The sequence below is a fragment of the Triticum aestivum genome, chromosome 7D (assembly GCF_018294505.1).
Source record: "Triticum aestivum cultivar Chinese Spring chromosome 7D, IWGSC CS RefSeq v2.1, whole genome shotgun sequence".
NCBI lineage: Eukaryota > Viridiplantae > Streptophyta > Magnoliopsida > Poales > Poaceae > Triticum > Triticum aestivum.
This window is the reverse complement of record NC_057814.1, coordinates 372,736,933-372,759,408: the sequence shown is the minus strand read 5'-3', so window position 1 is coordinate 372,759,408 and position 22,476 is coordinate 372,736,933.

Genomic DNA, 22,476 nt, shown 5'->3' with positions numbered 1-22,476 from the left:
CGGATCATACATGTGCACCGTTGGATGCTCCTAGATCGAACGACAACCCTGAGCCCTTACGACAGCACATGCAGTACATGGGTAACACTATGCGCATGTGTCGTGCTGCTTATGCTTCCTTCTCTACTAGGTTTTCTAAACAGGCTACTGTTTCTCGCCACTCCTCTCATCAGTTTCCCGCCTCTTCTCCCATCGTTTTCCCGCTACCAGTGTCAGTGCTCATTGAAGGCTAGAGGCGACACACCGTCCATGTAAATATCCCACACAGTTTCTAAAAGCACAAATGTGTGTGATAGGAGGGAGTAGGTCCCATAGGGTGACCTGCGTGAAACGCCTTAATGGCAAGGAGGCAATTCTTATCAGCAAGGGCGGCTTCCATCCGCTAGCCTAGTCGAATAGAACGCAGAAGTTAAGCATGCTCGGGCTATAGTAGTCCAAGGATGGGTGACCCGGTGGGAGGTTGCATATCTCAAGCTTCAATTAAATGCCATGACACAGTCATTATAGAGATATATTATATCTCTGTAGTGGCCTATCATGGCAATTATATAAACCTTGAGATCCTTGTTTTGCTAATTTGTAGACTATGTTTCTATGGGTTATTTTTTGCTCTAAAAAATTAAAGAATGATTGACTTGATCTGTCATGGCGATTATATAAACCTACTATGTTTTTATGGGTTATTGTTTGCTCTAAAAAATTAAAGAATGATTGACTTGACATGTCATGGCGATTATATAAACCTTTTTCAGGTTGCATGCAAGGTATAGGGGGCAAGGTGTTCTTCTCGAGCATGTCTCCCGTGTGCGGCTTATAGACGCGGCACATATCTGTGGGCTCCCCGAGGTATATATACTATCCTTTACCGGCAATTAGGGGGCCCACACAATCTATCCCTTTGACCCAACAACGAGAAGGGTTTGACCATGATGGTTTCCTATTGATACTAGTAAGGTACACGTGCATTGCATGCATGAGATTTGGTAACCAAATTATGAATAAATACCACACTATAGCATGTAAGCTTTGAGTCATATATGCATGATGTAGATGTTCGTTTAATTCTTATAGTTCATCTCATCCAAAATCAATTAGTTTTATAAAAAATCAATTTAAGATTCATGGAATTGTGCATTGTAAAGCATAAAGTAAAAATAAAAAGTGACAATTCATTTAGAAAAAAAAGTTTGGGCAATTAATATATGGAAGATTCTAGACAACAAAGGAGAAGTGCTTGTGTTTTGAGGTTTGTGCATTATGCTTAAGTTCAACCATGGAGTCTTCTAGATTGTACATGTGGCAGATTCTGGTGGAATGTAGATGATATCCAACGACCAGTAGTGCTCGGATTTGCCATCTCTGTACCGTCGGATTGGCTTCATCCAACGACCAACTTTCAAAGTTATTCGCACACTATATAGAGGTATACATATAGATATAGATTGCCCCATGCTAGACCAAATAAAGTTTGAGCGCATGCGTGGGACGCCCCACCCCCCCCCCCCCGCGTCCGCCCCCGCCTCGAAGTTGGAAACTGATATCTTACGTATTGAACCAAGCTTGGAGTCGGGTATGGTGTTCGGTTTGTAATGTAGTTGGTGGCCCATCGAAGTTGTGCATTTGGGATTTAAACACATCACACACCACCGTACCCATACATATTTTCGGGCCACATGCAGTGTATATGTGGTCTTCTGATTGACCACGTCTCCCTTGTGTGGTTTTTTATGACGATACGCATATCTGTGGGCTCTTCAAGTGTATATATGTATCATCCCTTTGACCAATAATGAGGGGTATGTGTTGGCCATGAATGGATTCCTCCTAGTTCGTGTTAGGGCCGTTCATCGTCACATGTCGCTCAACCAAAGCTCGAGATCATGTGTTGTCAGGATTCCCTCCCACATGCTCGGATTGCTAGGTTCGACCTACATCATACCTTGTGTATCTCATCCTTAACTACCTTGCCTTCATGGTTGTTGTCTGTATCGAGAGGTAGGCACCACATATAAATTGTACATTATTCTATATTGAAAACACACATCACCCCTTCCCAACGTACATTTTTTGGGCCGCATGCAAGAGGTGCTGGTTTTGTGGTCTCTCTCATGTGATTTTTATGATGGTTCAATCTACTGGCCCAAGCGGTTTATCGACAACAACAATTGTCGTTTGACCAAACGATAGATTCATTGGTCCGTCTTATGGTAGGCCATAGCGACATGCATGTATGACCAAAGTATCGATCATTATGTGCATCCGCCCCGTTGACACGAAGTGGGAGGTGGTGGGCCAAGCATCCTACCTAGGTACGACATTATGTCATTATATATATCCAAGGGTGCTTTCGGGTTTGCGAGGCAAGTGCCACCAAAGTTATGCATTGTGTATTTCAAGTTTTAAACATCCCCAATATTCCTACATATATTTGGCCACTTCCAGGTGGTTCTTGACTTCTGTCCCCTCTCATCGATCTTCGACGACGCGCCCAACCATGGGCCCACGCGGTCAACGTTGTGCATTGGAATTTTGAACATCACAGACCACCCTTTTCACTCATATATATTTGGGCCACATGCTGGTGTGGCTGTCTTCTGACCATCTCTAACGTTATTTTTTGCTGCAAAGACTCTGATGACGCTCAACAGACACGGGTATAATATCTTAACCGTGTGTGATACAAGTGCGCTGTGAATCACCACGCCTGCGCAAGTGCGAGAAAATTAAGGTGGAGGTACTGGCTCAACCGTGTGCGCTGCAAGTGCGCTGTAAAATCACCACGACCGCGCAAGAACGAGAAAAGGGTGGAGGTACTGGCTTAACTGTGTGCGATGCAAGTGCGCTGTAAAACCACCACCTGTGCAAGCTAAAGGCGGGTAAGTTTATTTGGAAATTAGGACGAACCATGTGCGATAGACCAGCTAGCTAGAAATATAAAAACAAACTACCCGCCTTGAGCATTGCAAAAATCGGCAGTTTCGCGCCACTTTTCCTTATTATCATACACACATATTGTTATTGGACCGTGCGCGATCTTGGGCGCTCCCGCCCCGCATCAATTCCTTTACCCAAATTTTAGTAGCCGCCGTACTTCAACCATCACCCACACTCCTCCAGCACCGACCTTATAGCAAAATTGCAGTAGCCGAGGCATTTGAACCGTCGCCCTCCCTCGTCCACCATCATCTCCACCCACCATAAAATTTTCAGTAGTCGTGGCGTATCCTCAAACACCCCCCTCCACAGTCCCCCACCCGCCCCCATCCCCCCTCGAACCCTAGCTCGTAGCCGCCGCCGGTGCTGCCGCCAACCCCTGCCGGTCTGCCCGTTCCTCCTAGCTTAGATAATAAAGTTTAGGTTACCTAGCGATTCCCATACCATCGCCCCACTCCCATGAGTTTTTAGATGAGGCATGCGGTGTCCCTCCCCGCCAGATCCACATCCCCTGCGCCAGAATGTCATAGCCTAAGCTCGGCCACGTATCCCGGGGAGCCCGACGAGCGTTCAGCCAAGAAGAGGTTTATCATGGCCTCTCCGGCGGATGTTGGCGAGGTGGCCGCCGTTCGCCCCGACCGGTCGATCGCGGAGCAACACGTCGCTGCAGAAGCCGGCGAAGACGTTGACTATGTTGCCATGCCGAAGGCTTCATGTCAGCAGGCTAGCGTATTACTGTATCTCGGGAAAGCTAGCTACGACATCAAGCTCGTCCACAGCGACGGCTTCACGCGGGCCATGTCACAGGTAAGTGGTCCATCCCCAACCCCTCTGGTTCAACCGCCGTCGATCTTTTCAATGGCCCTACCGCTGATCTCCTCCGCCAAGCGGTCAAGAATTTGCGAGCTTTATACGCCATCGAGCCCATTTTGTCATTTCTGAAGGACACGTTCTACGGCGGCGGCTTGGGATCCTCAATTGCCAAGTCAGATCTCAGCGACCACGACCACGAGGAGGGCACCCACGAAGGTTCTTCCAAGGTGAAACAGCCCATCTGTGACATCAGAGAGCGCACCATGGGTCTGTGCTCTTCCAACTGGAAGGATCCCGTCCATGAAATGTGAGGCAACATTCTATCATCAAATCTTACCTTTTCTAGCTTGCCAACCCGTACCCTTTGTTGTAGTAGCATTTGCCGTGCTATGTTTTAACTGTGCCGTGTTTAATTATTTCAGTTATGCAAAAATGTATTGTTCAATTGGGCTATGTGATGTTTAAGTATGAATTGTCCACTTCAGTTTCACGAATGGTTATATTTGGTTGTTTGTAGTGAGTAGATGCCTTGTTTATCTGTATTTGGTTGTTAGGTTGGTTGGAGTGAGAATTTTTGCAGTTATCGAGCAGATGCCTTGTTTATATGTATTTGGTTCTTAGTTTGGTTGCAGTGAGCATTTGTCCAATTATCAAGCAGATGCCTTGGTTATCTGTATTTGGTTGTTAGGTTGCTTTTTTTAGCATTTGTCCAGTTATCAAGCAGATGCCTTGCTTATCTGTATCTGCTTGTTAGGTTGGTTGCAGTGAGCATTTGTCCAGTTTTCAAGCATATGCCCTGTTTATCTGTATTTGCTTGCACTACAAGAAATATGTCAACTTTTGACCATCACTATTGGTCACTGAATGGTCATTGTTTTCCATTTTTGACCATTTTTGACCAAAAACAGATGGTCAAAAGCTGGCCGTCGTAAACTGAAATTAACGACCTTCTCCGTGATATGTAAAAGGTCGTTGGTTCCATGACCAAATTTTTGGTCACTGGCAACCTCCCCAGGCCACGTAGGATCCAGCGTGGCTAGCTGACGTGGATAAGAATCAGCCCGGTCCATTTCGGTGCTTGAGATGGGCCGAGCCCATTAATTCAGCCTTTTTAATGTATATTTTTCTGTTAATTTTCGCTAGCTACATGGGCCTGCCCAGTAATTCGGCCTTTTTAATTTCTTTGCCTATCCCTTTTGACAGATTTTTCTAGGGTCTTATTTTACTGGCCATTTCTTTGCTGGGCCTCTCAAGTTTTCCCCTCAGAAATAATTGTTCAATATATCTTGGGCTGGGCAGAAATAATTGATCCAATCCAACTTTTTTATTATGCCATTGACATTACAACACATCACACTACAAGCTATCTTGGGCCTAGCCCAGTTCCGATACATTTTCAAAGCAACATGGAAAATTATAGGAGCCCAAAATATCTTTACATGCATTCATTTTAGTAGTACATATCTTTACATCCAAGGAACCAGTAAGTGCCAAACAAAACTATTCTACAACAAAGAAAAGAAAATAGATGACAAGACATCACAAAAGTTCCTATTGTCCTTCTCCTTCAACATTTGAAAACCTTCACCTGGCAGTAGATCAATCATGAGTGAGAAACAATATAGCAGCAAAAATATGTTCAGACGATGCAAAAAAATAACAGTCATTACACATGGTATTCGGGTACAGATTGGAAGTCATGGATCCATTACACATAGTTTTTGTGTTGTGGACTATCTTCATGCAATTGCTACTTGGTAAGGCATTACAATGCTCCAGGAAGTGTACCACACTACAGTCAACAGTCTACAGTATGCACACCTAGGAATTCTAAGTCACATTGCATATCCACACCAAAAACTAAGTCAAAACATGCATGCTACTAATCCACTGTCCTGTAGTTGTTTCAAACCCACCAGCATCAGTATTCAGTAGTACTCAACCAATGACAGTAGAAAAATGTACTACCTCGTCACCCATTTCGCGCAGGTGCTTGATGAAGTTCTGGAACTGGTTCTTGTACCCAGGGATGTAGTTGCAAACATGCATGGAAGACGCAAGCAAAATTAGTTCACATATACTAGGAAATTAACAGAATGGTTTATTCGACTAGTGCCATCAAGTTCCACCAATTCACGACAAGGAGAAGAAAGGAGCATGACCAACATATTTATGTAAGACGATTGATTATTCAGAGAAGTTAAACTAAGTGCAGGTCACCCAAAACTGAATTTCTTGCAATCCAAACAACACAAACAACAGGGAGATGGTTGCATAGATACAAATCCATGTGGTAGCAGCAAAATTGACCAATATGGACCGCATCTTCTCTGTTTGGTACTAACTAAATAAAAAACTGGACTTGTTCATACAAATCCCTCTTGAATTCCTTGACACAACCAGGATTTGCATAAAACATTCCTTAATTTAGCGGCATTAGTAAGCAGAGAAAGAGGGGCAGGGAGATGGGAGTGCTACCTGCCGTGGTGGGTCATCGTGGCCGTGCTTGATCTTGGGCAGGACCTCTTGGTCGCACTAGAGGCAGAGCAGAAGGCCTCTCATGCCCCTGCTCCTCGAGCAGAGCAGGGCCGGCGGCTAGGTGTGCCCCTCATCCTCATCCTCCTTTAGCAGGGCAGCATCTGTTACAACTTGTGTTAAAATCTCCTAGGAGTTCAAAGGCTGGAAACAATCTACTATGGAGAAGTGAAGGACCCCAAGTACCTTAAGAGTAGCACATGCATTGTATAATTCTTCTTTACGAGTATCTCCGAAACCATCAGCGTTACTTGTAAAAGTGGTAGTCATCACATGGAAAAATTAGCCAAGCACAGCTCTAATATGCAAAGAAGCACTTCTGTATTTCTATTATATATGCTAGAGAAACTGATTTCTAGTGTTAAAACGTGCAGCTCTGTATACATAATTTTGGTAAGCTAGGCAGAAGCTTAAATATTCAAAGTACAGAAATAGTCATGTCTATGCATATGTTATACTTTGGTCAAGCAAATGGATGAAGACATGACCGCTCCTGGACATATAGAAAGATGGACAAAGAACAGAGACATACATGACCACAGGTAGCGGCAATCTTACCCAGAGACATGACCAAAATATGAACCTTGTGACCATTTGATTCGAGGAAAAGAATCGCTGGAGTAAAAAACCTGCATTAGATAGGAATGACATCACATAAAAGTAAATCAACCCAAGCACCAGATCAGAGCTAAGGGAAAACACATAATATACACACTGAAGTTCAGGCAGCACACGGCTATTTGATTCCCTTCAATCAGTACACACCTGCTACGCAACTTCGACACGGCATGAATTTCGTCGACCACCTGGTGCGCATGGCATACACGAAGGAGGGGAATGAAGGCGGTGGTCAAACTCCCGTCTCCACCCACCGGTCGAACTCCCGGTGGTCGAACAGCTCAAGCCTGCAATTGAACAGCAAATTAACCCTACGTGTTAATGGCAAGCTCACTCGACGAATTGAGCCTCCCGGCCCGCGATCTCGGAATGTGCCAAGCATGGGTTGCTCACCCATATCCATGTTGCGTGTAGTATGGGAGGTTGGAGAGCAGCATCTCGTCGACGTCGAAGACCAGGTGCCGGCGGCGGCCCCGATGGCGGCGGCGGCGCGGGCGTAGGCGGAGGCCTCCTGTGCGACGAGGTCAAGGTCGGAGCGGTAGGTTGTTGGCCTCCCCCGCCATCCTCCAGCTCGTGCACCGCAGGTCCACGGCAGTCTCCAGGAGGAAAAAGGAAGGCGGCAAATTCCCCATGGTTCATTTGGTTCACCGAGCCGACGAGGGCACGCGGAGGGCGAGGAGTTCTCTGTGGACGCGGTGGGTGGCGCGCTCAGGTGGTGGGAGGACCAGGGGTGGGGCGGAGAAGAGAGTGAGGCCGGCGGCGAGGTTGGTGTGGTGACGGGAGGAAGGGGGCGGTGGACGAGGGGGACTTGGATTGGATTTGGAGAGAATGGGGGCAGCGGCGGCTGGAGTGGGAGGGGCTGGTGGAAGGGGATCGAGAGGAGCTCGGCGGATCTGGAAGGGGAAAGGAGGAGAAGAGAGCGAGGGAAAGAAAGGAGGCGGGGGTGGATGCAAAATGACCACACGGCAGAGCTAGGGTTTCGGGGATGGGGTGGAAGGGCTGAGGACTGCCGTTGGATCCACGATCATCCAATGGTGTTCGATGCATGATACGCGTAAGACGTCCACAGACCAATCAGAATACAGTACGACGTTATGACCATCTAAATTGGTCGAAAAATCCATTTTCTATTTTTCGAGTGCCCAAAATGAGTCTTTTTTTGTAAATGACCTACCATATATTTGTTGCAAAATGGGACCATATCATTTTTATAATATATTAGGCCATATTTAATGTATAATTGACAAAATGGTTGGTTGTCAAAAGTTTTTATACACCTCTGGTGAAAAAGACAAAATTCTGTCGTTTTAGTAGGAAGCGGGTCAAATTTGAACTGCAGCTGCCTCACAGTTTGCTCTTTATTTTTTCCAAAAATAATTTCTAGGTACATAAGTATCTATTTAATTAGAGAAACATCAAAAGTTTTCCATGATTCACCCACTAGCTAGCAACGGTCATGCCCGCCGTTTTGACCGCATTTTGAAACGGGCATGAAAAATTCAAAAAAAATTAAAAAAATTAAAAAAACCCCCCATTGTGTAATTATATGTGGCCAAGTTACCAGGAAAAATAATAAACTTGTAATACAGCAATTATTTTAAAAAAATGTTCTAAAAGATGAGCTATCATGTGTGGAGATCAATGGCTTTCAAGCCAAATGATCAATCTTATGGCCACATTCATGGCATAGTTTGTTCAAATTATCTCATATTGTGCACGAGGGTGCATCTTGGAATGGCAAACAATATTGCCTAAGGGAGTTTTCATTTTCTTTGAACGAAAAATTCATTTTCCATTTTCTGAATGCCCAAAATGAGTTTTTTTGTGAAGGACCTACAATATATTTGTTGCAAAATTGGACTAAATCAATTTTATAAAATATTAGGCCATGTTTAATGCACAATTGACCAAATGGTTTGGTGTAAGAAGTATTGACCTCTAGTGCAAAACACAAATTTCTGCCAATTCAGTAGGAGGGTCAAATTTGAAGTGCAGCTGCCTCATAGTTCGCTCTTTATTTTTTCCAAAAATCTTTTATAGGTACATAAGTATCTATTTAATCAGAGAAACACCAAATGTTTTCCAAGATTCCACCACTAGCTAGGAACGGTCAAGGCCGTCGTTTTGGCCGTATTTTGAAACGGGCATAAAAAATGCAAAAAAATCAAAAAATTGGAAAACCTTCGCATTGTGTCATTATATGTGCGCAAGTTATCAGGAAAAATAATAAACTTATAATACGGCAATTCTTTTTTAAAAGTGTTCTTAGAAATGATCTATCATGTGTGATGATTCATGGCTTTCAAGCCAACAGATCAATTTCATGGCCACAATCATGGAATAGTTTCTTCAAATGATCTCATATTGTGCACAAGGGTGCATATTGGAATGGCAAACAATTTTACCTAAGGAAGTTTTCATTTTCTTTGGACGAAAAAATCATTTTCAATTTTCCTAGTGTCCAAAATGAGGTTTTTTCATGAAGAACCTACCAAATAATTGTTGCAAAATTGGACCAAATTAATTTCATAAAATACTAGGACATACTTAATGCACAATGTACCACATGGTTGGGTGTCAAAAATTTTGATCCACCTCTGGTGAAAAAGACAAATTTCCGCCGATTCAGGGGGAATCGAGTCAAATTTGAACTGTAGTTGCCTTATAGTTTGCTCTTTATTTTTCCAAAAAATCATTTTTAGGTACAAAAGTATCTATTTAATCAGAGAAACACCAAAGTTTGCAAGATTCTTCCACTAGCTAGGAACGGTCATGCCCACCGTTTTGACCGCATTTTGAAACGGGCATGAAAGATTTAAAAAAATCAATAAATTGGAAAACTTTGCGTTGTGTCATTATATATGACCAAGTTGCCAGGAAATATAACAAACTTGTAATACGATAATTATTTTAAAAAAGTGTTCTCAGAAATGAGCTATCATGCGTGAAGATTCACTGCTTTCAAACCAAATGATCAATCTTATGGCCACATTCATGGCATAGTTTGTTCAAATGATCTCATATTGTGCACAAGGGTGCATATTGGAATTCCAAACAATGTTGCCTAAGGGAGTTTTCATTTTCTTTTCACGGAAAATTCATTTTCCATTTTTTGAGTGCCCGAAATGAGTTTTTTTTGTGAAGGACCTACCATATATTTCTTGCAAAATTGGAACGGATCAATTTTATAAAATACTAGGCCATGTTTAATGCACAATTGACCAAATGGTTGGGTGTCAAAAGTTTTGATCCACCTCTGGTGAAAAAGACAAATTTCCACCGATTCAGTTGAAAGCGGGTCAAATTTGAACTGCAGCTGCCTCATAGTTTGCTTTTCATTTTTTACAACAATCATTTCTAGGTACATAAGTATCTATTTAATAAGAGAAACACCAAAAAAAATCCAAGATTCAATCACTAGCTAGGAACGGTCATTCCCGCCGTTTTGACCGCATTTTGAAATGGGCATAAAAATTAAAAAAATTGGGAAACCTTCGCATTGTGGCATTATATGTGAGCAAGTTGCCAGGAAAAATAACAAACTTATAATACGGTAATTATTTTAGAAAAAGTGTTCTCAGAAATGAGCTATCTTGCGTGAAGATTCATGGCTTTCAAACCAAATGATCAATCTTATGGCCACATTCATGTCATAGTTTGTTCAAATGATCTCATATTGTGCACAAGGGTGCATCTTGGAATTCCAAACAATGTTTCCTAAGGGAGTTTTGATTTTCTTTTCACGGAAAATTCATTTTCCATTTTTCGAGTGCCCGAAATGAGTTTTTTTTGTGAAGGACCTACCATATATTTGTTGCAAAATTGGACGAAATCTATTTCATAAAATACTAGGCCGTGTTTAATGCACAATTGACCAAATGGTTGGGTGTCAAATTTTTTGATCCACCTCTGGTGAAAAAGACAAATTTCCGCCGATTCAGCTAGAAGTGGGTCAAATTTGAACTGTAGCTGCCTCATAGTTTGCTCTTTATTTTTTTTAAAAATCATTTTTAGATACATAAGTATCTATTTAATCAGAGAAACACCAAAAAAATCCAGGATTCAACCACTAGATAGGAACGGTCATTCCCGCCGTTTTGACCGCATTTTGAAAAGGGCATAAAAAATTCAAAAAAAATAAAAAATTGGAAAACCTTCGCATTGCGTCATTACATGTGACCAAGTTACCAAGAGAAAATAATAAACTTATAATACGACAATTCGTTTAAAAAAGTGGTCTCGGAAAAATGAGCTATCATGTGTGAAGATTCATGGCAAAATTGGACCACTCCATTTTAAAAATATATCAGAACACATTTTATGTACAATTTACTAAATGGTTGCATCTCAACTTGGAATTTCAAACAATTTTGACGAAGGAAGTTTTCATTTTCATTTTTTCCTTGTTTATTTTTCTTTCTTTCTTGGTATTCAACGATTACTTCTTATTCTTTGTTTCCATTATTTTGCACTAGTTTTACATTTTCTGTTTTGTTTCATTTTTTCTTCCATTTTGTTTATTACTTTTTTTTGGTTTTCAATATTTTTAGCGTTTTCTCTCTTTCTTTTGGTTTCATTGTTCCTTTTTCGTATACGTCAAGAACATTTTTCTAATACATGTTTAAATTTTTTAAATAAATTTGAATGTTATTTCATACTTGTTCGACATTTTTATACACATTTTAAACATTTCTTCAAATGCTTGGTTAGCATTTTTTAAATACAAGATAATTATTTTTGAATGCATGGTCACAAATTATACACATTTTAACATTGCCAAATGCTTGATTAACATTTTTTATGTACACGATTAGCTATTATTTAATACATGGTCAACCTTTTTATATACATTTTAACATTTTCAAATGCTTTATTAAAAATTTCATATAGAAGATTAATATTTATTGAATACATGGTCATCATTTTTCTATACACATTTAAACATTTTTAAATGCTTGATTAAAATTTGAACTCCCTTTATTTATATGGACTCAAAGTTGTTCGAAGCCGGTATTTTCCACACATGCATATTCTATAGGCCTATGGGTTGTTGTCCAGTCGTCACATAAAAAGAAAAAAAATATGGCCTTGTCGAACTGAGGCCCAAACCCAGCAAGGCATTTTCAGTTTAAAAGGAGCCGGTTCGGTAGTTTGACACAAGTTGAGTTGTGGTCTGGTGGTAAGCCTCGTTGGTTGTATGTAGAAGGGCGCGGGTTCGAATCCCCGCTGCACCATATATTTTTTGGTTTTAGATAAACAGAGGACTATCTAGAAGAAATTTTGTGTGAATTAGTACCACAAGTTGAGGCTAGCCCGATGGTTGGTGCCCTCTCTCTGCACCACGAGGTCGTGGGATCGACCCCTCGGTCTGCCATATATTTTTTGGTTTTAGATAAACAGAGGAATATCTATAAGAAAGTTTGTGTGACTGAGTTTTTTTGGTTTTAGATAAACAGAGGAATATCTATAAGAAAGTTTGTGTGACTGAGTACCACAAGCTGAGGCTAGCCCGATGGTTGGTGCCCTCTCTCTGCACCACGGGGTCGTTTCCACCGCCCACTGTTGACATGTAGGCCCTTGGTGGTCCCACCTGTCAAATAGGAAAAAAAAATACGTGCTAAATAGTGACATGTAAGTGAGAATGACACCTAAACACGCCATGTAGGCAAGATTGCTGAGGTGTATGCCAAGTCATGCCAAATCAAATCATCGTAGAAACCACGGCTATCTAAATTGGTCATAATTGACAAGAAATAATATTGTAAATCATCTTCATAAATTTACGACCATTTTGTGTAAGAAAATTGTGACCTTTCTGACCAAAATGGTCATTGTGGTTTAGGGTTTGGAGCCCCTCGAACAGCTTTTGACCAATTGGTCTTAAATGATCATAGATTTACGACCAATTCTTCCAGGGTCACTGACAGAAGGTCATAAGTTGACATATTTCTTGTAGTGTTGTTAGGTTGGTTGCAGTGATACTCTGTCCAGTTTTCAATGGCTATATTTGGTTGTTATACTGGTCATTTATGCCTTGTTTATTTCAGTCATTCACAATGTGTTGTTCATTATGTGCAAGTCGGAACTGTGCCGCTCGACTACATCAATACTAGTTTGAACGGCTATATTTGGTTCCAGTTATTCCTGGTGTAGTTAACACATGCCCTTTATTTCAGTTTTACACATTTATCCAGTGTTATGTTTAAGCATTACCTATATTCTATTCATTTTCAACAATACCAGTTTGAATTGCAATATTTGATGGCTGTTAAGCCTGCTGTTGGTAACATTGCCTTTCATTTTATATCTGCTTTAACAGCATGCTGAAACCAACACATTCAAGCTATCATTTGGAGATGATGTTGTTTACCTTTTCTTTATTTGTTTGATGTTAAGGTTGTTGTACTTATCATGCCTTTCCGCTACTTATGCAGGACAACAACGGGAGTGGCCACCATTTTCTGCCGAGGTTAACTTCATCCCTCGGCTTGTACTCCCCCCATCGTTCCATAATGTAGTGCATATAGATCCCGGCCTGGACACTTGTTAGCTTCTAATATTAACTTGTTGCTTGTAGGTACATATGCCCTTGGCAAGGACCCATGCATCGACCCTTTTTGCGTATGGGGCAATGAGATATTAATGAACAAGCATCAAGTGAGGAAACTGAAGGGTTATTAGCAAAAAGATACGAATGGTGGCAAGAAAATTATTTGTTTATGCTCTATCCAACACAACAGTGAGCTGTAGGATGGTAACTACAAACTCTGCAGCCTTCTCTTTTTACTTCCCATAATGAGTTGTTAGACAACAATGTCTGTATCTTTTTCGTTCGCAGTGGTTCCCGAAGCAGTTCACTATAGATTACCTCACAAAGTACATGATTGGTGGACACACAATGAAGGTTAAAGTATTTCATCTAGACTAGAATGAACATCGAGAAGTCGTAATGAAGACAGTGAAGGATGGACGGGCAGCCATCACAAGGGGTTGGCCTAGAGTCGTGCGTGCATTACGCATGGAGGAGGGCACAATATGCGCATTCCACTTCACCTTCTCCAGCAACCAGAATGTCTTTCGCCTCTCTCTTTATAGCCTTTAGTACAACTGTGGTTCATCATTCCTTACTTGGTGCTTCTGTAGTTCTTCAGTATCTATACCTGTGCATTGGTGGTTGAACCTATATTTGTAATAAACATGGTTCGATATGAAATAAGAGATTGTCTACTTTCAAATTCAAAACATGTGATTTTTAAATTAGGGATTAATTACAGATTACACTACACACGGTTTACGAAAGCGAAACATCTGCGATAGACGTGGAGATCAGAAACGTTTCTAGGATCCACTATGTGTGCGATCAATCTCTACTGCACACATGACATCCTCTTAAAAACTGTTTGTGTTAGGCCACCTTGCGCAAACGTTTACCACATAAAAACTGTGTGTGATGGACAGCCTTTGCCACACAGTTTCTTCTACGCACCGTGTGTGATGCATTCAATAACGCAAACGATAAAATTGTTAATATCGTGTGCAATGGCAATGTCGGCGTTCTGGGAACGGGGGTCCCTAGACTTGCCTGCCTGCGGCCCATGGCGTTGCTCCAGCAGCGGCCTGGTACGGCCCGTATTCACCAGCAAACACTCAAGACCCTCGCGAGGCGGACGACACAAGACCTCATCAGGGGCGGACTCACTAGGCTGGCTCGCGAGGGGTGGAGAGATCGAGGCGAGGGGCACCTCGTCAGGTTCGCATGACGTGAGCCGTGACGACCAAGGCCAGGCGGGCGCCAGCGGGCGCAGCGTACCCGTTGCCTCTTTGGTGCTAAAGGGGCAAGCGCAGGCAAGGAGTCCCGAGGCATCAGGCAAAGGTTTCCATATAGGTGCAACGAGACCAAGACCAGCAGGACGGCAGGACGGAGGTCATCGCGGAGCCCACGACAGCGTCACCACCAGATCCTTTGGCAGGCGAAGACCACCTTTTGTGAGGATAACTTGTACTAGTTGTCCCCCTTCAAATTGGCCATTGTGGGATCCCTTCCTGCCTAACATCGCGGAGAGGACTCGGGCCTCTATAAATAGGACTAGCCACCACCGTAGTAAGGGGGGAGGATCCAAATCACCATCAGCCACACAAGCTCACCGAGTTCAAGAACACCTCTCCTCGGGAGGCTGTTCTTCCCTTGTACTTGATCATCCTTAGCCTACGAGGCAATCCACCACACCACACTGGAGTAGGGTATTACACCACATCGGTGGCCCGAACTAGTATAAACCCTGTGTCCCTTGTTCTTCGAGTTCGACGTGCTGAGCCTTGAGATCGTGGTGAGTCGGTGAGCTAGGGAAGCGAGAGATCTTCGTGCGCACCCCAGTGTTCGAACCTTAAGGGTTTTGCCGAAACCCGATATCCGACATTTGGCGCGCCAGGTAGGGGGTGCGCTGAAGCTTTCCTTTCGTCGATCCGCGCTCCACCACCTCCACGTTTTCTCCCCATGACCGGCGTTGCTCCTCTGGCTAGGACGTTGGATGCCCGCGATGGCGCCAGGGGGCTAGGAGCTTTTACCCCTGCCCTGCGGCGGGTATAATGGCTGCCCAAGTTCAAGCCGGAGATGCCGCTGCATTACGACGGCGCGGCGGACCCGTCGGCCTTCCTGCTGGCATATGAAGAAGCCGTCCTGGAGGCTGGGGGCGACGACAAGGTCATGGCCAACTGGTTTCCCATGGCCCTCGTTGGTGCACTGTGCGCCTGGCTGCTCACCCTGCCAGGGTCCTCTGTGGCCACTTGGGAAGAGCTGCACGGCCTCTTCGTCGCGCGCTTCGCCGCACCGGCGCCCCTCGCCGTCGCAGCCCTCCTCGGTGGCTCGCAAGCACTGCCCTCGAGCCGTCACACCAAGCAGTTCTTTCGCCAGATCAGCGCCACTTTCGTGCAGCAAGGAGCTCCCCTGGGTTGGGCGGCGCCCGAGGCCGACCTCACCTTCGACTCGGGGGATCACCCCATCACCACCGTTGGCTCGGGCGTGCTCCCAATGCTTTGCAGGCCTACCATCTGCAACATACTTGTCACCAAGAACCTCATCGACGGCGGCGCCGGCCTCAAGGTGCTCTCCGTGGAGGCTTTTAGCCTTCTTCACGTACCACTCGAGCGGCTCCGCCCCAGCAAGCCCTTCTCCGGGGTCGGTGGCGGCTACGCCAACCCCCTCGGGCAGATCCACCTCCCTGTGACCTTCGGCACCCACGACAACTACTACACCGAGCTCGTCGACTTCGACATCACCCGCATTGGCCTCGCATACAACGCCATCCTCGGGTACCCGGCTCTGGCTCAGCTTATGGCGGCAACTCATCCGGCCTACAACCTCATGAAGATGCCGGGGAGCAAGGGCATCCTCAGCGTAGCTGGAGACACTAAGGAGGCTCTGGCGGCGCTCAAGCTTGCCCTCAAAGCCGCAGCAGCGGCACACCCGGCCGACGAGGCCACCCCCGGAGCTAAGGAGGCCGCACCAGCAAAGAAGAAGCAGTTGTTCACTCAAGATTGGGCCGAAACTAAGCAGGTGCCGGTCGAGGAAGATGGGCCTCAGGCGCCACCTTCACCATAGGTGCCAACCTCGACCCGGACCAAGAGGAGGCCTTGGTGAGATTCCAGCACGCGAACAAGGAGGTGTTCACCTGGGAACCAAAGCAGCTGGTAGGGGTCCCAGGGGGGTGATCGAGCATCACTTGAAGGTGTGCCCCAATGTGCGCCCTGTGAAGCAGAAGGCACGGCGGCAGTCCACGGAGAAGCAGTCCTTCATCATCCAGGAAACCCGCAAGCTGGAGGCAGCAGGTGCCATTCGCGAGGTTCGGTATCCGGAGGGGCTGGCGAACCCCATCGTCGTGCCGAAGAAAGGAGAGAAGGAGCGCATGTGTGTCGACTTCAACAACCTCAATAAGGCCTACCCCCAAGACCCGTTCCCGCTTCCGCGCATCGACCAGATTGTCGACTCCACCGCCGAGTGCGACCTGCTATGCTTCCTGGACGCGTTCTCGGGCTACCACCAGATCAAGATGGTAGTGGAGGATGTGGAGAAGATGGCCTTCCTGACCCCGTGTGGGGTGTACTTCTACCCTTACATGTCGTTCGGATTGCGCAACGCAGGTGCGACCTTCCAACGGCTGAAGCACATCGCCCTGGGTCAGCAGCTCGGGAGGAACGCTGAAGCCTACGTCGATGACATCGTGGTAAAATCTCGGGAGGCGAGAACTTTGATTCAGGACCTGGAGGAGACCTTCGCAAGCCTGCGCCAAGTGGACCTGCGGCTCAACCCAGAGAAGTGCGTGTTTGGTGTTCCCTCCAGCAAGCTGCTGGGCTTCCTTGTGTCCCACATGGGGATCGAGGCTAACCCGGAGAAGGTCAAGGCGATAGAAGACATGAGCCCACCGCAAACTCTCAAGGAGATGCGGAAGCTTGCGGGCTGCGTAACCTCGCTAGAGCGTTTCATCTCCAAGCTGGGGGAATGCGCCCTGCCATTCTTCAAGCTGATGAAGAAGAAGGGCCCGTTCGAGTGGACCCCGGAGGCTGACCTGGCGTTTCAAGACCTCAAGAGATACCTGACCAGCCCTCCGGTGATGGTGGTGCCTTGCCCCCTCGAGCCCCTGGTGCTTTACCTTGCCGCCGCCCCCTACTCTGCCAGCGCGGCACTGGTGGCGGTACGAGAAGAGCGCCAGGCCAAGAGTCCGCCGCGCCGTGCCGCACCTCCGGCCAGGGCGGTGCGGCACCTAGAGGATACCGCAAGGGCTGCGACAACGCCAGCGAATGATCAGGCCCAACAAGACAGCGTTCTCGGGCCTGCAGAGGCCCCTATGAGTGACCAGGCTCTTGGGGTCCCATCACCTCAGGAGGCGCCCCAACCTTCAGCAGACGCATGCTCCATCGACGCTCCCGCCCTCGTCGAGCACCCAGTGTACTTCGTCAGCACGGTGCTGCGGGATGCAAGGGCACGGTACGCCATGCCTCAGAAGCTCTTGCTAGCGCTCTTGGTGGCCTCGCGTAAGCTGCGTCACTACTTCCAAGGTCACCCAATCAAGGTCGTCTCGGCCTACCCCTAGAGAGGGTACCGAGGAGCCCCAACGCTGCTGGAAGAGTCGCTAAATGGAACATTGAGCTGCAAGCATTCCAGCTGGAGTTCAACGCAACCAGGGTCATCAAGGGAGCCGCGCTCGCCGACTTCGTGGCAGAATGGACCGACACCCCGGGGCTTGAAGCAGGCGAGGACCAATCCCTTTCGCCAGGAAGTGAAGCACCAGATGGCTGGGTCATGTATTTCGATGGTGCGTTCGCACGCCAGGGCGCGGGAGCTGGAGCAGTGCTCATCTCGCCCACTCAGGACAAGCTCTACTACACCGTGCAGCTCTTCTTCCAGCAGGGCAAGAAGGTCTCAACAATATCGCAGAGTACGAAGGCCTCATCGCTGGCCTTAAGGCAGCGGTGGCCCTGGGGTGAAGCGCCTCACCGTCAGGGGCGACTCGCGGCTCCTCATCAACTTCTCCAACAAGGTATATTAGCCGAGGGACGAGCACATGGAGGCATACCTCGCGGAGGTACGTAAAATGGAAAAGCAGTTCTTGGGCCTAGAGTTACAGCACGTGCCCCGTGGCACCAACAAGGAGGCCGACAACATCGCCAAAAGGGCATCCAAGCGCCAGCCCCAAGAGCCTGGCGTCTTCAAAGAGCGGCTCTTCAAGCCTTCGACAGCACCTCCGCCTTCGGGGCCAGCGCCGCCTCGGGAGGAACTCCCCCAGCCACCTACCTCGGGAGCCCCGGCCTGTGGCCCGACCTCGGGAGCGCGCCTGCTCCTGGCGCTCGAGCCTCAGGAGGGGTGCTGGACCAAAGAGTTCAAGGAATACCTGACGCAAGGGATGCTGCCGGAGAAAGAGGAGGACGCGGAGCGCGTGGCTCGACAAGCTACGGCGTACTGCATCCAGGACGGTGAGCTATACAGGAAGCGGCCAGCTGACGTTTCCTTGCGATGCATCTCTAAGGAACAGGGGAACGAGTTGCTAGCTGACATACACGGCGGAGACTGCGGGCACCACTCGTCATCACGAACCCTCATCGGCAAGGCATTCCGCAGCGGGTTCTACTGGCCTACGACACTCAACGACGCGACCGAGCTAGTGAAGTTCTGCGAGGCCTGCCAATTCCACGCCAAGCAGATCCATCAGCCAGCTCAGGGCCTCCAGACCATCCCGCTCTCGTGGCCATTCGCGGTCTGGGGGCTGGATATCCTAGGCCCGTTCCCTCGAGCGCTTGGGGGCTACCGCTACCTCTACGTCGCCATCGACAAGTTCACCAAATGGGCGAAGGTAGAAGCTGTCCGTACCATCCCAACCGGATCGGCGGTCAAGTTCGTCAAGGGTCTCCTGAGCCGGTTCGGGGTCCCCAACCGCATCATCACCGACAACGGATCGCAGTTCACTAGTAATCTCTTCAAGACATATTGCGCTAACCTTGGAATGCAGATCTGCTACGCTTCGGTGGCGCACCAGGAGCAATGGCCAGGCCGAACGCGCCAACGCGGAAGTCTTGAGAGGCCTCAAGACCAGGACCTTCAAGAAGAAGCTCGAGGCCCGCGGCAGGGGTTGGCATGACGAGCTCCAGTCTGTGATGTGGTCCATCCGCACCACCGCCACCAAGCCAACAGGCGAGACCCCGTTCTTCCTCGTCTATGGAGCAGAAGCGGTTCTCCCTCACGAGGGCAAGCATCGCTCCGTGCGGGTCCTGGCGTTTGATGAGACGCAGCAGGACGCCATGCGGGGGATGGACCTCGTGCTGGGGGAGGAACGCCGCCGTGAAGCCACGCTCCGAGCGGCAAGATACCAGCAGTGATATGCCTATGCCTAATTTTCAAAATGATCCTTTGCAGGCTGCTCACGAAACACCAAAGTATATTGTTCCGGCATTACGTCAACAAAGTGAGACACAAAATATTCACCAGAAAGTCCGGTGAATCGAACAGCTAATGTTCGTAGCGAAGTTAGTGCCAAATCTAATGAATTTGGAAGCCAGCATACAAATTCTTTTGTACTTCAGTTTGGGAAGATGGCGTTTGAGATTTTTCCACACCATGAGGTGGAACCATGCTTCGGGACGCCATGTGCCATTCCAAGGAAAATACTACTACAAGCAAAGACTCCAGGAGGTACACGTATTTGTTAGGAGGTTAAAGGCCTACGTGCCTGATTACCGTGCCTAGTGGCCGGTTGTTAATCATTAATTAAATAAGTGTAGGGATTCGGTTAGGATATTTTATTTAGAGTACTAGTCTGGTACGGTTTGGCCACTGGCTTGCCGGTGTCCTATATATACCTTTTGGATCGATCGTTAGGAGATCAGGTTTTAGCTTATTTTTTGGTTGACCAACAGAGACTACAAGCCGGGGTATCTTCCTTTGGCGAGTTATTTCGTGTGTACTGGTTGAGAAGCTTTTATTATTGCTTTGTGTTTGGGCGAGAGATTGAAGACGCGGTCTCTAATTTGCTGCTGATTCTTGAAGGATCGTTCACGTACTTCTTCGTCAAGGTGTGCGTGTTGTTTTTGTGGTGATTGCATCTAAAAGATCGCGAGCGCCACATCGTTCCGGGTGACATTGTACCGTGAACGATTGGGAATTTATTCGCGCCGTCGATTTTCTGTCGAAGGTCGCATAAAGTGGTATTCAGAGCAAGGTTGATCACGGTACAATTTTTTTCTTGCTATTTGAGTCAACTATTTGAAAGATGATGAACTCGCACCATGACAAATCTGATCATGAGGAGGTCGATGAGCTTCCAGAGGGTTTGGAGATAAGTGATGATCTGCGTATCCATCTGATGGTGATCAAGGGAGCCAACAAGAAGCTTGGGACAAGGGTTGAGGAATTGTCTGCAAATATTGTAGGCGTCGAGGACAGGTTGAATGAGCGTTTGACTGCCAGCGACCGACAGCGCACTGATAGTCTACATGTGGTGACTGAGAGTCTTAATCGGCTCACCGCAGCAGTTCAGCGCCTTCAGGCGAGAGATGTGACACCCCGACAGTCCCGCTCACCACGACGACGTTGTGGCCGCGACAACGACGATGATGGTGATTTTTCTGAGGATTCTGATGCCCGTGGAGGCTTACCTCACCGACCACGACATGATGCTGGGGCTCACCGCCATGCTGGGCGGCACCGTGACTATGGTGGCAATGGTGGCCGCGAGGATGATGGTTTGGGTCAAATCAAGATAACCATACCTGAATTCTCGGGACGTTGTGCTGACCCAGAAAAATATTTGGAGTGGGAGATGCGCGTAAATCAGATTTTTGACGGTCACAACTACTCCGAAGAGAAGAAGATTCATGTTGCATCTATGGAATTTACAGAGTATGCTCCTGTATGGTGGGATAATAAGAACCGTACTCATGAGCGACCAGCGACATGGGCTGACATGAAGCGAATCATGAGGGAACGTTTTGTGCCTGCTTACTACACTCGCCAGCTTCATAGTAGACTGCGTCGTCTAGTGCAAGGTACGAAATCAGTTGATGAGTACTATAAGGAGATGCAAGTTTTGATGATCCGTACAGCTGTGTGTGAGTCTGTGGAGGCGACCATGGTACGTTTCTTTGAGGGGTTAGAAGAAAAGATTCACGACCGTGTTGATTTAATGCAATATAATGATATCCATGAGTTGCTTCATCAAGCGGAGCATGCTGAACGTTGGGTATTGGAGAAGCAAGCTTCAGAGACTCGTCCAACTTACAACATTGGGCGACGTGGTTCTTCTCCTATTGATGGTGGGTTTAGTGCTAAACCGACTCCTTCTTATAAGTCGGGAAGCATTGAACAAAGCAAAGTGGCGGCTGCGCCGAAGGAGATTTCTCAGGTTTCATCTAATGCGTCTTCATCTCATCATCATAATATTATTTGCCACAAGTGTGGAGGACGTGGACACATGAAGCATGAATGTTCCAATCAACGAAGGGTTTTACTTGTTGATGTGGAATATATTTCAGAATCTGAAGATGAGACGCCTAAGTTAGAGGATGGAATTGAAAGAGGTCATGGTGATACCATACTATGTTATCCTCAAGATGATCCTGATATGGAGAGTTTGCTAGCACATAAGGTCCAGCGGGATGACAAGACCATTGTTGAACAAGGACAATGGCGAAGTATTTTTCAAACTGCATGTACCATCAAGGGAGAGGTTTGCAAACTGATAATTGATGGCGGCAGTGCTAGCAACATGATTAGCAAGGATGTGGTAGAGTCTCTTTCTTTGCCAACATGGGAGCACCCGAAACCATACTATATGAAGTGGATAAATGATGTGGGCAAAGTGAAGGTAACGCACAAGGTGAAGGTGCCTTTTCTGTTGATAAAGTGGAATGCGATGTTATGCCACTACATGTTTGTCATCTTATTTTGGGGCGTCCGTGGCAGCACGATGTTAATGCTCTTCATCATGGATGAACAAATAGGTACACCTTTATGCATAAGGGTGAGTTCTATGCTATTCTTCCCAAGGATGCAAGAGAAATACAGAGTACAGTCAAAGTATTTAAGAAACA